Source organism: Prionailurus bengalensis, chromosome A2 (genome assembly GCF_016509475.1).
Source record: "Prionailurus bengalensis isolate Pbe53 chromosome A2, Fcat_Pben_1.1_paternal_pri, whole genome shotgun sequence".
NCBI lineage: Eukaryota > Metazoa > Chordata > Mammalia > Carnivora > Felidae > Prionailurus > Prionailurus bengalensis.
Window position 1 is genome coordinate 150,046,150 of NC_057348.1, and position 16,178 is coordinate 150,062,327.

The 16,178-nt window shown below is 40.2% G+C and overlaps 1 protein-coding gene and 1 pseudogene across 33 annotated transcripts in view; both read left to right on the top strand.

Moving 5' to 3' along the window:
• The window catches only part of CALD1 (caldesmon 1), a 187,355-nt gene that overhangs the window by 127,873 nt on the left and 43,304 nt on the right, over positions 1 to 16,178 (top strand). The gene's annotated exons all lie outside the window — the stretch shown is intronic.
• LOC122488832 lies at positions 12,064 to 12,157 on the top strand (annotated as a pseudogene).

Genomic DNA, 16,178 nt, shown 5'->3' on the forward strand with positions numbered 1-16,178 from the left:
TAATGTGCAGCCAAGATTGAGAAGCACTACTCTGAATGCATCCTCTATTGTGTCACACAGCCCCCAGATGGCAGGGCCGGGCTCTTCTTGCTGAGGTTTTGAAACCTTTAAAGAAAATACAATATATAAATGAAACCAGTTAGACAGGTTTCTTCTCCAATTGGTAGGTTCAGTTCAGTTGCTTGAAGCCTAACAGTAGGGGATTGTGCCTTCAACCAAAATCAACTTCGAGACACATGGGTGTTGTTTATACTTTATTTCTCATGCGTGTAAGACGTGAAATTCTCTGCCGAGTAGTCGAAAACCAGTGTATCCTTTTCAATGTCATAAATAATGAGGTTCTATTTGTAATGTCTTCTCTGTGTTTATGGAATTTACCCGCCCCTTGGTATTTAATTTAGTTAATAAATGCTTCTTTACTTGACTTTTCTTTTAATATTAAGTCAGTTGTACACCCTGAAGTTGCGTAATGGCTATCTGTAGCCAGGATAGGATGATATGACTGAGGAATGAAAAAAAAATTTTTTTAAACCATATGTCTTCAAAAATAGAATCTGGGAGTGCAGTATCAGCATGGGGAGAAGTTTTCAATTTTGGAAGAGTCACGAATAATGTAATTTCCAGAATAACTCCTTGCTCTCAATTTTTTTTTTTTTTACTGGAAATTTCATTACCAAGGAAGAACAGTGATTTAGAAATTCAGGAGAGCAGCCTGAGCAAGGAATATACATTAGAAAATCATCACCTTAAAATTGACTAACAAGTTATGAGCATCGATGAGATTACCCTGGACAAGTATGGTGAGTAAGAAAAGAACAAAGCTGAGGAGGAAAGCCAATGGAGGACACAAAAGAAACTACAAAATAAGTGGTAGGGAGAGAATTCGTTTCAAAATAGAACTCTAGAGAGCACAAGCCTGTGATACAATGTCATTTTAAGGTCATGGCTACTAATGTCTGAATGAAAAATAATCAAGGGGCACCTGGGTGGCTCAGTCAGTTGAGCATCTGACTCAGTTTTGTCTCAGGTCATGATCTCACAGTCACGAGACGAGCCCTGAGTCAGGCTCCATGCTGGGCATGGAACCTACTTAAAATTCTCACTCCCTCTCCCACTGCCCCTCCTCTGCTCACGTGCAGGCTCGCTCTCTCTCCCTCTCTCAAAAATTAATTAATTTAAAAAAATCAATATAGCATTCTGAGACATTTAATAACCGAACTGAACTGGCCTTTTGGATATTTTATCAAACTAATTTAAAAAGCCTAACTCTGATATTGAATTGTAAAAGTGACAAGACAGCCCCTGATACAGCGGGATCAGCTATTTTTTTTTTTTTGGCTGTCTCAACAATTTAGCCGATGAATTATAGAATCAGTGTTGACTAGAGCACTTGGAAATATTTCTAAAGGAATAGCTAAATCAGATTTGCTTTGTTCACCTACTTGTACTGAATTATTTTTGCTTTCCACAGACATTGCAAAAGACCAAAACCAACACTAGGCTTGGTAGTGAGAGGAGAGAGAATATAGAGAGATATGAGCAATTTACAAGGGAAGATGATACAAGAAGAGCTATGGGGGGAAACGCATACCCTAGAGCAGGAGGAAAATACAGAACATGAGCCAAGCCAAGGCCTGTCATCTGACAAGAACAGAGACAGGCTGATGGTAGTGTGCCTATGCGCACACACTCGCGCACAAGCTCTTGAAGCGGGCCAGGGTCCCCAGTCAGACTGGAAAACACCAGTTGACTCAATTTGACTTTAGCCCCTGATTATTGACTAGGTTCAAAAGTCAAGTATCTTTCATGTCCATAACCATTTGGTTCTTCTTAACTAGGAAAACACATTTTTCAGCTCTATCTTAAGGGGATTTTCCATATGTAGTTGCAACATAATGCCACCTACAGAGAAAGTAGCATACGAATGAGAAACAGATTTATAATAAATGCATTAAAACGTTTGCATTTTGGACCAATGAGCGAAATTCTCTAGATACCTCCTCAGGCAGACGTTGGTGAGAAGGCTTTGACTAGTGGTTGTTTACAACTTCTGGTAGAAAGGAATTGAGAGAAATGTGAAAGGTTGGTGTTCTACTTCCTATTTTTTTTGCTAACCCTTTTCTGTCTCCAAGCATGGCCTTGAGGCTGCCACTATCACTCATATAGGTTGGTTTCATATGGCTCTGTTCCATCACTTCCTAGTATTGAAGCTTAAACCTGAAAGATTATTTCTTCCCTTGTTGAACAATCAGGCTTCAGCTTCTAGAACTCATGGCCAGAGAACAAGCCCCACGGCCCATGCAGCATGGCAGCAGGCATAGCCAGGTTTTCACAAGCCAGTATGGAGCATCTGCCTTCTTAGCAACCCACAAAGCTTATGAATATGCTTGTGGAGAATGGCCCCATTGTTTGTGCTTTCGTTGAAAAAACACGTGCACCTTTGAAACACAGTTTGGAGTAGCCCTCTCCCACTAATAAAGCTTTAATAACTTTTTTTTTTTAATTTTTTTTTAACATTTATTTATTTTTGAGACAGAGCATGAACGGGGGAGGGGCAGAGAGAGAGGGAGACACAGAATCGGAAGCAGGCTCCAGGCTCTGAGCCATCAGCCCAGAGCCCGACGCAGGGCTCGAACCCACGGACCGCGAGATCGTGACCTGAGCTGAAGGTCGGACGCTTAACCGACTGAGCCACCCAGGCGCCCCAAGCTTTAATAACTTTAAACATCATTTTTTCAGTAAATACTCATGAGCCTGGTATAGAATTGTTGGTCTTTCCCTGTTCATGAAACTGAGTCACATTTCATTGACCTGTCCTTTTGGGCACCATTGTTGTTCTGTTTTTGACTCTAGAACTTTTATAAATGACACCGGGTTGGCCTAGTTGTCCTTTCCATGTCTGACTCAGATAAATCCATGTGAACTCAGGCAGTTCACCTCACGTTCAAGGAACTGAATTAGCTTTCATCATTGTGAATTAGCCTTCACAATTGCCATTACTCAGTGTCTTATACCATATGCCTTTCTTGAATTCAATTACTAAAAAAAAAAAAAAAAAAAAAAAAAAAATGCTTTATGCAAGGCACATTGGGGAGGAGGGCTAAAAATGTGTATAGAACCTAATCCTTGCTTTCAACAAGCATGACATGAGAGATAAAATGATACACAAATGACAACAAGGCAATATATGACCAATATCTGAAATGACAACAAAGATTTCACAGGAGGGCAAGAGTTCCTTCCAGTTGACATCCATCCATCGTGTCTAGTAAGATATCTCAGAAAAGTATAGCATTTGAGCTGGCCTTGAAAGGTAGGGAAGATTACTCTGGGTCAAGGTGGCGAGGACACAAAAGCATTGTAAGTAGAAGCTTGACCAAAGGAAAGAAAGCAAGAGAGTATAAAATGAAGTTAAAAGAACAGGAAATGAAGCTTGACTAATAATAATAATGCTTTCAGGCACTGGCACCTTCACTCGGTCCATCTTTCCAACCACATATGACTGGTCCTGAGGGAAGAGCAAGAGTTCCACCCCCAGAGGGGAGGACACCCCCTGCCTTTTCACATACTACGACTCCTTCCAGTTTACTTATAACTGGGGAAGTGGATTTACAGATGATCTAGCTTACCTCGTTTAAACTACCTTCACTTGGATTTCTGAACTGAGAAGAATTTCTGCAGAGGCACCTGGCTCAGTCAGTAGAGCATGTGACTCTTGACCTCCAGGTTGTGAGTTAGAGTCCCACACTGGGCACAAAATTCACTTCAAAAAAGAAAGAAAGAATTTCTGCAGAAGCTGCAGATTGAAGGTAATACTAATCCTGCGAGCCCACGGAGACTACAAGAACGTGCTGGAGCCGTCACTAATGCTGCGAGCGTGTATGAGTGCTGGCTTCCTCGGCCACACACATCACGTGTTCCTTTCAGTGAAGGTGAATTTTCAACAGAGAGGGGGATGTAATTGCTTTTCAGAAGAAACTCATGTAGGGGAGAGGTCTTTTGGAATGTGACCCCATTGTTTTGTGATTTCGTTGTTGAAAAGGTGTGAACATGTAACCTATCAGGAGTATCAGAGCTTCGTACCTCACCTTGGAAACACTTTCTAATCTATTTTAAAACTTGAAGAATTTTTTAAATAATCTGAAGAAAATTTGAAAAATTAGATTTGAAGCTGTTTGTTAAAAAGGTAAAACTAAAAACACCTTGGGATTACTCTGAATGAACAACTGGTTGACATCAGGACAGACATAAATTTTCTAGGCAAATTTCATAAAAACAAAACAAAACTGCACGGTTGGTGGGGAGGTTGAATATATTCATATCATGCTTCAAAATGCCAAGCCAATGATATGTTCTTTCCATGTGAATCTACATATCTTTTTTTTTAATGTTTATTTGTTTTTGAGAAAGAGAGAGAGAGACAGAGACAGAGCATGAGCGGGGGAGGGGCAGAGAGAGAGAGAGGGAGACACAGAATCTAAACCAGGCTCCAGGCTCTGAACTGTCAGCACAGAGCCCGACGCAGGGCTCAAACTCACAAACCAAGAGATCATGATCTGAGCCAAAGTTGGACGCTTAACTGACTGAGCCACCCAGGTTCCCCCAAATCTATATATCTTTTAAGGGCTCTTTAAAAAATGAAATTTTGACTGTCATTTAAGACCAAGTATCAAAATAAATTGAACTAAAAGCCAGACCTTCAAATTACTGATCACAATTTGTTAAACCAAGAGTTTTCAAAAAGGATTTTATGAACATTAAAAAATTAAACATTACTTATTGGGTTTTTTTTTTGTTTTGTTCTACCCTTTTAAAATTTCTGTTTGTGTTATATAAATCTATAAACACTTAGGAAAGCACTATAAATAAATGAATGTGTGTGTGTGTGTATGCTTAATTTTTTGATAGGAGTACACGATAAAAATTTTTGAGACTGTTGCCTTAGATCTGGAATCAGTAAACTTTTTTTGTGAAGGGCTAGATAGTATGTTTTCAAATTTGTGGCAAATAAGCCCTCTGTCATAATTACTCAACTCTGGAATTGAAAGCAGCCATAGACAGTATGGGCATGGCTACATTCCAATAAAACCTTATTTACAAAAACAGAATGTGGACTGATTGGTCCATGGGCCATAGTTTGTCAGGCCCTGGCTTAGATGACTGAAGCTATTTGTTAATCTACAGAAAGCTCATACAGTGTCTTTGGTTAGAAAGAAAACAGTGATGGGAACTAAAAGACCTGCATCTCATCTTGATTTTGTAATTACTTCCATGAATCAGTTCACCTCTTAGACCCTAGGTTTCCACATATATAATGTGGATCTTGGATTGAAAATAACCTCCAAAATCCCTTCTAGTTTGCTTACTTATGCTATGGTCCTAATATCTCACCACCTTGCCACAGTAGTGGATTTTACCTAGGATCTGATTTACAAACAGAATAGGTGAAAATCTGACTTAACTCTGTGGGCAAAGTGAGTACAAGACAGTGGAGAAGGTGGCCAAAATAAGAAAGGACAAAAATGCCATTCTAAAAACTTGAAAGTTCATAGCTTATCGCTCTTGAAGGATCCTTTATAGTGCTACTGTTGTAAATGATCGTCAGATTTGCTGAACAAAGTAGTCTCCTCCTGCAGCTAAGATTTATGGAGCCCCTGATATTGGGTTGCTGGCCCTTTATTTCTTGGGAAAGCTGCAGAGTGAATGAAATACCTGGAGTGGAGACTAAAGCTAGGAAATCCTCCCTGTGTGCTGCCTAGGGTCACTGCCATGGAGGGAGCCTCTCTCCTTAAGCTTTGTAAAATGTTTGGTTTACTCTTTCAGTTATTAGGAGCTGGCCTGTGTATGCCAAGCACAATTGGAGCTTCACTAATGCCCTTCATGCACTCCCAGCCCCGGCCAGGCTGAATTGTTTGCTTTTCCATGTCCATATTTCCTGACTCTGCAACCTTGCCATTTGAGTTCTGTGTGCCTGTGGAAAGGGCCTCTTCCATTGCCCCCATCCCCCAGTCCTAAAAGATACCACTTGTCCTGTGAAGCCTTCTCTGATCCCTCAGCTGGAGGTATCTTCTTCTTCCTCTAAACTTGAGATCATTGTACCAGTAAGTGTCCTCTGATATTTACCCCATTTTTCTGCTGTTACATTTCCCTACCAGATTAGAAACTCCTTGCAGGAGTTTAATTCACCTTGGTTTCTACTTTCAGTGGCTTGACCAGAGTAGGTGCTCAGTAAATTCGCTGTTGAATGGACATGCCAATTCTGGCCACCCCAGTGTCAGGTTGCAGTTTCCTACTACCCCCAGTTAAGACTCTACCTTCGTATCTGGCACAGCCCCACCATGTCATCCTCAGAATCTCGGCCCCTCATGCAGCCCCTTTTGCTTCCCAGACTTCCCTACCCTGATGTACCCCCCTGAATTTAACTGGCCTCCCCTCAAAGTTTAGGTTCCACATGGATCACCACTTTGGGGAGAGGGATGTACACGAGATTTGAAACCTATAAGCCAATGCCAGTGCTATAACTTTGTAATTTCTTGTGAGAAAATCTGATATGTGCAGAGTAAAGTCAGTTATCTCCCCTACCGAAGCAGTGCTTCCTGAACCAGGGAACAGTTTTAAGGAACTAGTCAGAAGACAGCATAAGCCTTGTTGGTTGATAATCTATTGTTGGGATAGAAGTCTGCTGGTATGCGACAGATCCCCTTGAGTAATTTAAGTGTTGTACAAGAATGCCTCCGGTGCCCACGTCTCCCTCTTTCAGAGCCTTGGCTGTCCTATTCTTAAGCTGTTTGTGATTCTGATTCAGTTAACACACACAAATATAGGTGCTTCGTTATTTAATATTCCTCTATTAAAATATTCTCATTTGTATAGGGGTCTTCTGTGAACTCAAAGGGAGTCTTTAAGCTTGGAAGGTTTTTATTTGGTTTGGTTTGTTCAGGCTGGCTTTTAACCAAGTCAAAACAAATAGGTGTTTGCTTTTTTCCCTCTGCAGTGAGCAGGCCCGGTGTTAGGTAAGGTTTCTGTTGACTTAGGAAGATGATCCACCAAGTGTAGGGCAAACTCCTTGACTTCTTTTCCCAACAGTAGGGAGGTTGGACCCATTAGCAATGGTTGGCTCCCAAGTCCCCCTGCAAGTATAAATGTTCTTTCCAAAGGGCCAAACATCCAGGATTTGGCCCGTCATTTTCCATTTCCTGTCTCCACTCAAGGTTTGTCTTTCTATTTGCTACCACTTGTAAACAAAACTTTGCAGTTCTAGCACTTGGAGGGGAGCTATGAGCCAGCTGGATGTTAGGTGACTTTGTGCAATACCTCTGGAGTCAGGGAGGAAGTAATCACCCCCAAAATATGCTTTCTTGTTAAAGTGACAGTCACATATTTCAGCAGAGGTGCTAGAAACAATGCTCCGGTGTCATATTTATCAGTATAGTGGAGCTTTCTCTGGACAAAAGCGGCGGGGGGCTGGGGGGGCGGGGGGTGGTGGTGGAGGAGATGGGAGGCTGTGCCACCGGAACGGAAAGAAATGGATCCAACAGAGAGTGCCGGGAAAGAGGAAATGAACAGTAAATCTTTTTCCAATTAAGAAAAATGAGTGTGGAAGCAGAAAAGCTCCAGAGGGTACTTTTGGGGGAGGAGAGGATCATAAAAGGCCTGTTATGAAAATCCATTACCCATAAATTTTCCTGCAGTAAGCACTGCCTGTCTAGCGAGGATGCTGAGAGTCCTCTCAGCTGACACAGGACATGTGACTCCAGTTAGCAGTATCCACACGCCATGTCCCATTTCCGTCGGCAGGTCTGCAATGCCGCTTTCCCCTGACAGGGATTCCCTTTAATTAGTCACAGGTTCATAATCTCCACTTAAGGACATCTTGTTTTTGTTTTTCCAGTAACTTTATTCCTTTTGTCAAATGTTTACCAGTGTGATAGCAGCACCGTACTTTTGAAGCTCCACCACGTGAAATGATGGACCTTTGTACCACGTCACACAAATATTTCAAATTTGGGGGTGAGACTTGAACTTCCAGATCACGCTAAATTTAAGACTCCTCTAAAATGGGTTCCTAGTTTGACATTCACAGATGGAAAGGGGAGTTTCTGCTCCTGGGCTGTTAAGTCTTTGACTATGAAGAGAACCTGCTTGGATACGTATCTGTGGTCAGATGCAGTTACTCCAAGTTGGCCAGTGGGAGTGTGGGGGTCTCCCTGCAGCCTGCTCTGAGGCAGTGGTTCAGAACGCCAGCTGTACATCCGGGTCCAGACCTATATGCCAAAGAAAGAACCGGCAAAATGTAGTGTTCCCAGTCATAGACACCCTCCGTCTGAATGGGTTTAACATGTTGTACTTGAAAATAAATTAAGCGCAAGCTTGATTGTCCACATCTACTGTGCGCGATAAAGCAAGGTTGTTCTTTAATAGGTACAGCGGTCAGGAAACAGCCCCAAATCAGCTTTTACTTTTGATTGGCAACATTTTTAAAAGCCTACGTTTATTAATGACCATATTTATTTAAGGTTCTTATTATGTAAGATCTCTTATTAGACAAAGAATGCTACGCTGATGATGAAGAAAAGGTGATATTTATGAAAACACAGTAAGTGGGTTTATCTCTGTTAGCCATGTTTTATACCACTTGAATAAGAGTTGAAAGAGAGGAAAGTTTGGTTAGTTTAATTCTCTAACCGACCACTTAAACATTTCTTTTACTCCTTTTCATTCATTTTGACCAAGGTTTAACTTGAATAACCAAGTGAGGAGCAAAACAGATCTTCTCCATCATCAACCCACTTTCCATACCTACACTTTCTAAACATTTATAAAGGAAACAGTTATCTGTTTGTATCTGACTGAGCTTATTGTTTTAACAGAGTGGGACAGCAGGAAGGGTGCAAATGCAGTCCTGTTTGTGACAAAATAGAGACATTTTAGTTTAACCTCAGGAAGCTGTCATGGAATTATTCCTCCAAAATCTGTACTAAATAGGTTTGACAGCTGCTTTCTTCCTTTCAAAATGAAAATAGCAATTCTATAAGAAAGTAAATCCAGATTCTATTCATTTATTTCTACTGCATATCACTAACCACTTATGGACTTTCAAAAAGAAAATGGTACCAACTGCATGAAGAATTAGATATTAACCCCAGTCTCAAGATATATTTTGGAAACGCTGTGCCTCGTCTATCATTATAAACTACAGCCATTCATAGAAGCCCAGATCAATCTCAGAAACACATAGTTTTATGAAGGAAACCAATCATAGAATGCATATAGGATGATTATGTAAAGTTGTAAGAAGGCAAAACTAAAAAATAAATTTCTTGGGGATGCATACCTTGGGAGTAAAACTACAAAGCAAAGTAAGAGAAGAATTAAAATAATCCAAAATTTGGGTCAGAGGTTATTTGTAGGTATTTAAAAATAGATAGAAGGGTGCCTGGGTGGCTCAGTCAGCCGAGTGTCTGACTTTTGATTTCAGCTCAGGTCATGACCCCAGGGTGGTAGGATCGAGCCTCACCTCGGGCTCCGCACTGAGCGTGGAGTTTACTTCGAACTCACTCTCTCTCTCTCTCAAATAAAAAAATAGAGGTGCCTGGGTGGCCCACTTGGTTAAGCGTCTGAGTTCGATCTCATGGTTCACGAGTTTGAGCCCTGTGTTGGGCTCTGTGCTGACAGCTCAGAGCCTGGAGCCTGCTTCGGATTCTGTGGCTCCCTGTCTCTCTCTACTCCTCCCCCACTCACACTCTGTCTTTCTCACTCTCTCTCAAAAATAAATAGACATGAAAAAAAGAATAATAAAATAAAATAATAAAGTAATCATGTATTATACATAGTAGACACTCATTTACAGGTACGAGATATGTTATGTTAAACATCTGCTTAATTTAAAATATTGATTCCAAACAATTAGAATCCATATTTTAAAAAATTCCTGTGACTACCTGCATCGATTTAGAAATGAGTCTCTAAACTTAGGGGTCTGCAGACCATAGGGCAGGACCATTCTGGGAACTGTGTTCCCATAAGCCCTAAGTTAGCCATACAACCCAAGTCAGAATCAGAACCTACAGCACTCCCAGGTCTCTTCTAACCATACACGATCAGACAGACCTGATGTATTTATGCAATAGGACACTGCAATCATAATGATGCTAAGAATCAGCTAGCTGCAGTAGTGTGCACAGACAAGTGAAGAGGTTTTTCTTTCACTGTCTGAGGTTTTTTTCTCCTGTGCAGCCCATGTTTCCCCATCATGGTCTGTGGTTATAAAATGCATGTGATTATGGAATGTCACCGTTGTATAAAGCATATGGAAGGCAGGTGATGATAGCTTGCATCGAGGACATATATAAGAACACTAAAGGCGGGGGGTCCTGGTTGGCTCAGTCGGTTAAGCATCAGATCCTGGTTTCGGTTCAGGTCATGACCTCACAGTTCCTGAGATCGAGCCCCACATCAGGCTCTGTGCTGTCAGTGCTGAGCCTGCTTGGGATTCTCTCTCTCCCTCTCTTTCTACCCCTCCCCTGCTCGCACGTGCATGCTCTCTATCAAAATAAATAAATAAACTTAAAAAGAAAAAACACTAAGTGATGTGGCACACAATTTTACTATTGGGATCCAAAACTTCTGGTTGGTATGCAAACTTTAGTAATTCTCAAAAGCTGGGGGGTGGGGGCGGGTAGAGATGGGGTGGGAGAAGGGAAATAGATGGAATAGAGCATACCTCTCTTCCTGGGTAAATTCCTTCAGAGTAATATACTATTCCCATATATGCCCTCACCCTAGCAAAAGGCATACCACTGATATAGCAATGAATTATACAATGAAATTCAGCTTATTTTTACCTTCTTTCCCTACCAAAAAAGAAATATATGTACATATATATGTAATATAAATATATACATACATAAAATAAATAATAAATTAAAATCTATAATATATAAATGATAGATTAAAATATTTGTAAATATATATACTCTAAATCAAAGGAACTTTCTTTCATTCTATCATATATTAATTACTAACCGACCAATTGACTATTAGCTATTAATCCATTTCTAAACATATTCTGCCTTGAAAAAATATTTTTATTTTCTTGATTTTTCTTCTCCATTGTCATTTTTAATGCCTTTCTTTAAGGAATTCAAGGGAAAAACATTCAGAATTGGGCTTTATGTGCATTAAGTGAAACCACAACATTTTTTCAGACACCACATACAAACAAAATCATATTTAAGAGCCTGGAATGTTGCTATAAACCTCTTAACTTTCAAACATACAGTAAATCTGCAGGGCAAATATGAGTCATTTCAGTAGCATGGTCTTTCCCTCCTGATCACGGCATTGCCTGAGATTTTGCTAAGAGCTTTTGAGCAGTTCACAGAGCTGACTGGATACGTTTAAAGAATCTGCTTGCATTTCATATTCTGAAAGAAAATCACCAGGGTTTTTGGTACATGAAAAAGAATAATGAAAGTATGTATGAGTCATTTTGTCTAATAGTTGATGAGTACATTTTCAACCCACATGAGGTTTTAACTCTTTAAGTTGGATCCCATATTAAGACCCAGGTTAAGACAATGACCTTAGCAGAACCAAGAACGAGGGAAATCAGAGAAACGTAATTGACTAAGAAGTTGTTTTTCCTTGTGGTCTTCTCCTGGGTCTGGCCTATGTGGGGAGTGCAGAGCTACAGAAAGCTGGGGATAGGACCAGGTTGGGGTTGAGTGTCTCAGTTACAACCTAGAATCGCCCTCTCAACCAAAGCCACCTTCTGTTGAACAGCTCCTTATATGAAAGTGAAAGTCGTGTGGGACGCAGGGAGGGGAGAGCGGATCTGAGGGTTCAGCCAACTATCTACTGGCCTACAAGTTATTGTGAATTTGCAAACAGCCAACTACTGGTAGGATTCCTTCTTTAAGGTGGTGAATTTATTCAGTCTGCTGGAACTTGAGATGCAGTATTCTCTTTTTAAAATATAGGAATGTGGCACAGACAGTTAAGGAAAACACAGAGGCTTGGAAACTGATCTGAATGGGAACCTCTCTAAATCTTTAATAAATAGTGCTCCCTTTTGCAGCACATATACTAAAACTACAATTATATAGAGAAGAGTAGCATGGCCTCGCACAAGGAACATGAAGCGTTCCATATTAAAAACAAGCAAAAAAGTCTGAAATAAATAGGCCTCATCTTAGTGCCTTGAGCCTTTTATTTTCTCTTAAGTTTTCCTCACCTTACCTGTGGGTCTGTGTATGTATCTTCATGTGTGCTTATCAAGCATGAAGAATGTTGAAAAACAAAAAAGTGTTAGGGGCGCCTGGTGACTCAGTCAGTTGAGCGTCTGACTTCAGCTCAGGTCATGATCTCACGGTTCATAGGTTCAAGCCCCATGTCAGGCTCTGTGCTAACAGCTAGAAACCTGGAGCCTGCTTCAGATTTTGTGTCTCCTTCTCTCTCCCTCCCTCCCCCACCTCTGAAAAATAAATAAACATTAAAAAAATTTTTTTATTAAAAAAGAGTTTGAAGGTGACAATTCAAAGTCTGTTCATTGGTGCTCTTGTAATCTCTTTCTGTACCCCAGTGGTTCTCTAGTGGTGCAGTTATTGATAGAGATTCCCAGGGGCACCTGGGTGGCCCAGTCAGTTGAACATCTGACTTCAACTCAATTTTGTGGTTCATGAGTTCTAGACCCACATTGGGCTTGCTGCTGTCAGTGCAGAGCCCGCTTTGGATCCTCTGGTCCTCTGTTCCTCTTATGCTCTCCCAATAATAAATAAACATGGAAGGAAGGAAGGAAGGAAGGAAGGAAGGAAGGAAGGAAGGAAGGAAAGGGAAATAAAGAGATTCCAAGATTCATATCCACACCAAGTATTTTCTGTAGTCTATTGTTTGACAAATAGCTACTTCAGGCATGAAAGACTATTCTTCAGATATATATAAATGCAGTGGTTTATAAGATACAGATTACCTTTTATGTATTGAATTTATAGACACTTTATACAGCATTTTATTAGTAAATAACAAAAATACGAGCAATTGTCATAATATCTTAATGTTTCTTGATATTTTAAAAGGATCCACATTCTTAAAATGTTAGAAACCATGGCTATACAAGATAGAGAAGATTCAATATTTTCTCTGGCCCTATCAGTTAGCAGTGGACTGTCTTAATGTATGTTGATCTGACTTGGTCCTTTGAGGGGAAAGAGCATGGGAACTGTCACTAGGAGCACCTTGGAACTACTGTGAAGACCGATCCCACAGAATCTTTTATTTAAAAAAATTTTTTTTAACGTTTATTTATTTTTGAGAGGGAGAAACAGAGCGCAAGCAGGGGAGCAGCAGAGAGAGAGGGAGACACAGAATCTGAAGCAGCTCCAGGCTCTGAGCTGTCAGCACAGAGCCCGATGCAGGGCTCAAACCCGTGAACTGGTAGGTCAAGACCTGAGCCACTCAGGCACCCCAGAATCTTAAATTTAAATGAACATATACTATTCCACTTCCCAGTATCTGCCCTATAAAAACACAGGGGTACAACAGTGCTGTATCCAATAGAGAAAAACTAGGAAAAATCCAAATGTAGGGCAATAGGAAATGGTTAAATAAACTGGGATCCTGTGTAGTAGATGACTGAGAATAAGTTATATCTTGGTGAACTGAATTAGAAAATCGTCAAATATATTATTAAATTTTTTTGAATTGCAAAATAATGATATATACCACGTATGTAAAAAAAAAAAGATAGAATAGCAAGATTTCACATCCAAACTTGATTAACTGTGTGGCTAACCAGAGTAGTATTGTGACTATCAACATAAAATAAGTAAATTTGTACTCATTATAGACTCACCCATGCTTCTTTTTCATTCTCTCCAGGTCTCTAATCCTAAACATGTAATAAAGTCAACTCCCTCCCCCTCCATAAAAAATGGTTATTGCTTTTTCTTATTTTATTTTTGAACATGGTTTCCTGATAAGAGATCTTGTTTTGTTAATAAAATACATTGCCAGCATTTTTACTTGAAAACTTTAAGGATGTGCTGTGGTCTTAACTCAGAAAGTAGCAAAATGGAAGAAAAGACAAAATGAAAGGAGATAGGGGTAATGCTCTTCAAACTGTGGGGAACACAGGGTAAAAACAAAATGAAACAGCCTATACTGTAGGTGAAATTCTAAGAATTCTGTCAATGTTGTGCAAGTCTTGAGAAATATTTTATGGGGACGAGAGGGTGAGGGGAGCCCAGGGGCAAGATGAAAACTAGTGCCTTGCCCCGGTGTCTTACTATGGAAGCTTCCCCACTTCCTCTTTCTCTCATCTAGTATACACTAAGACCCTGGCCCGTCCAAGTGTAGACCCCGATTCTCAGTGATTTCCTTATGTGCCATTCTTCAGCACTTCTCTTTGTTTGCACTTTCTGTCTAAAAGGCACAGCATGTAACATGATTATCTTGTTACTTGGATATACTGAGGCTCTTGAGCTCTAGCGGTAAAAACTTAAAACGTCTTTGGTGCGAAAGCCACAGCATTCCAAGAAAGTTTTCCCACTTCAGAATCCTGTTTTTTCTTTTAACACCAGAGCCTTTAAGCTGGTGGTTCTGGGAATGAAAGAAAAGCCAGCCCTCTCTACTTTTTTCATAGCACTGACACAATCAAATAACATCATGTAATTTTTATGGACTTCTGAGATTTTTGAACACTTATTCACACACACACACACACACACACACACACACACTCCTTTCCAAATATTTGATGAGCCATTTTGCTACCAGCAGCACTGGCCTTCCTGCAGCAGAGCCGATCATATTTTCACGAGGTGCTTTCCAAGAGATGAGCGAAGGTAGTTAGCAAGCAACAAAGCATAATACTCCAGAGTAAACCTGCTTCCACCCAGCGTGGAAATCATGTATGCTGGCCAATCAGAAATTTTTATTTAATAGAGGTGCCTTAGCTATCATTTGAGAATTACCAGTATTTTAGAAGAATAGATCGGGGTCGCCTGGGTGGCTCAGTTGGTTAAGCATCCGACTTCGGTTCAGGTCATGGTCTCACGGTCTGTGAGTTCGAGCCTCATGTCAGGCTGTGTGCTGACAGCTCAGAGCCTGGAGCCTGCTTTAGATTCTGTGTCTCCATCTCTCTCTCTCTCTCTCTCTCTCTCTCTCTCTCTCTCTCTCCCTCTCAAAAACAAACATTAAAAACAAATTTTTTAAAGAAGAATGGATTTCAACAAAATGGTTAAATCTCCAGTAAACATAGTTTAATCGTTCTCAGATGATTCAGGGGAATCATGAGTCCCACATTCCCAAGACATCTGGGAACGGTGGTTGTCTCTGCAGAGTGCAGAACACCATTAGACTGGTCAGTGCCGGCATCTGGTGAGGTTTCACAGAAGGAACAAAGGGATTGGTACCCTTTTATTACAATCCAGTGGGCAGTTAGATATGATTTTTACTAGTCAGCAGCATTTCAAATATGTTTAAATCTGGTGTGTGGGAAATGAGAAATGTTAACATTTTGTTTTTATCTCAGTATATAAATCAGGATCCTCTTAAATTCTGAAATGCTAGCTTCTGAGAATTCTTCCTGGATAAATTGTTGAACAAGTGACAAAGTATATCTAGAATGATGTCCTTTGCGGCCTCATTAATAAGACCATAAAGTTGGAAAAATCTTAACTGTCCATCTGTAGATAATACATTATATTATAGTTACATCCATGTAACTACTATGTACATCTATACATACTGTGTTGCTGTTGAAAATTATATTTGGCTAATGTGTTGAAAACAGTCACAAATAAAGTAAAGAAACCATTTACGAAATGATAGGTATCACACTATCCCACTTCGTTAACAGTAAAGGTATCTGTGTGTGCATAACAAGATGTCTGGTAAAATACATTGGATATCATTGGTGCCCATGTCTGATATGGACCTATCAGGTAAGGTGTGATAAGAGAGCTGATTTTCACTTTCTCTTTTATACATCTGCTCTTGTCTGGTTGAAGCAAATAGAATCCGAAAAAAATGAAACAAATTAAGTTGTCCATTTTGAAAGAAAAGCAATAAACCTGTGGTAGTAGTGTGAAGGGTAAGCTGCTATGAGAGAGGCCTAAAAGCTAAGAAACTACTGAGGCTCATGGAGGGAGTCTCAGAGTTGAGGAATTTCCACACAT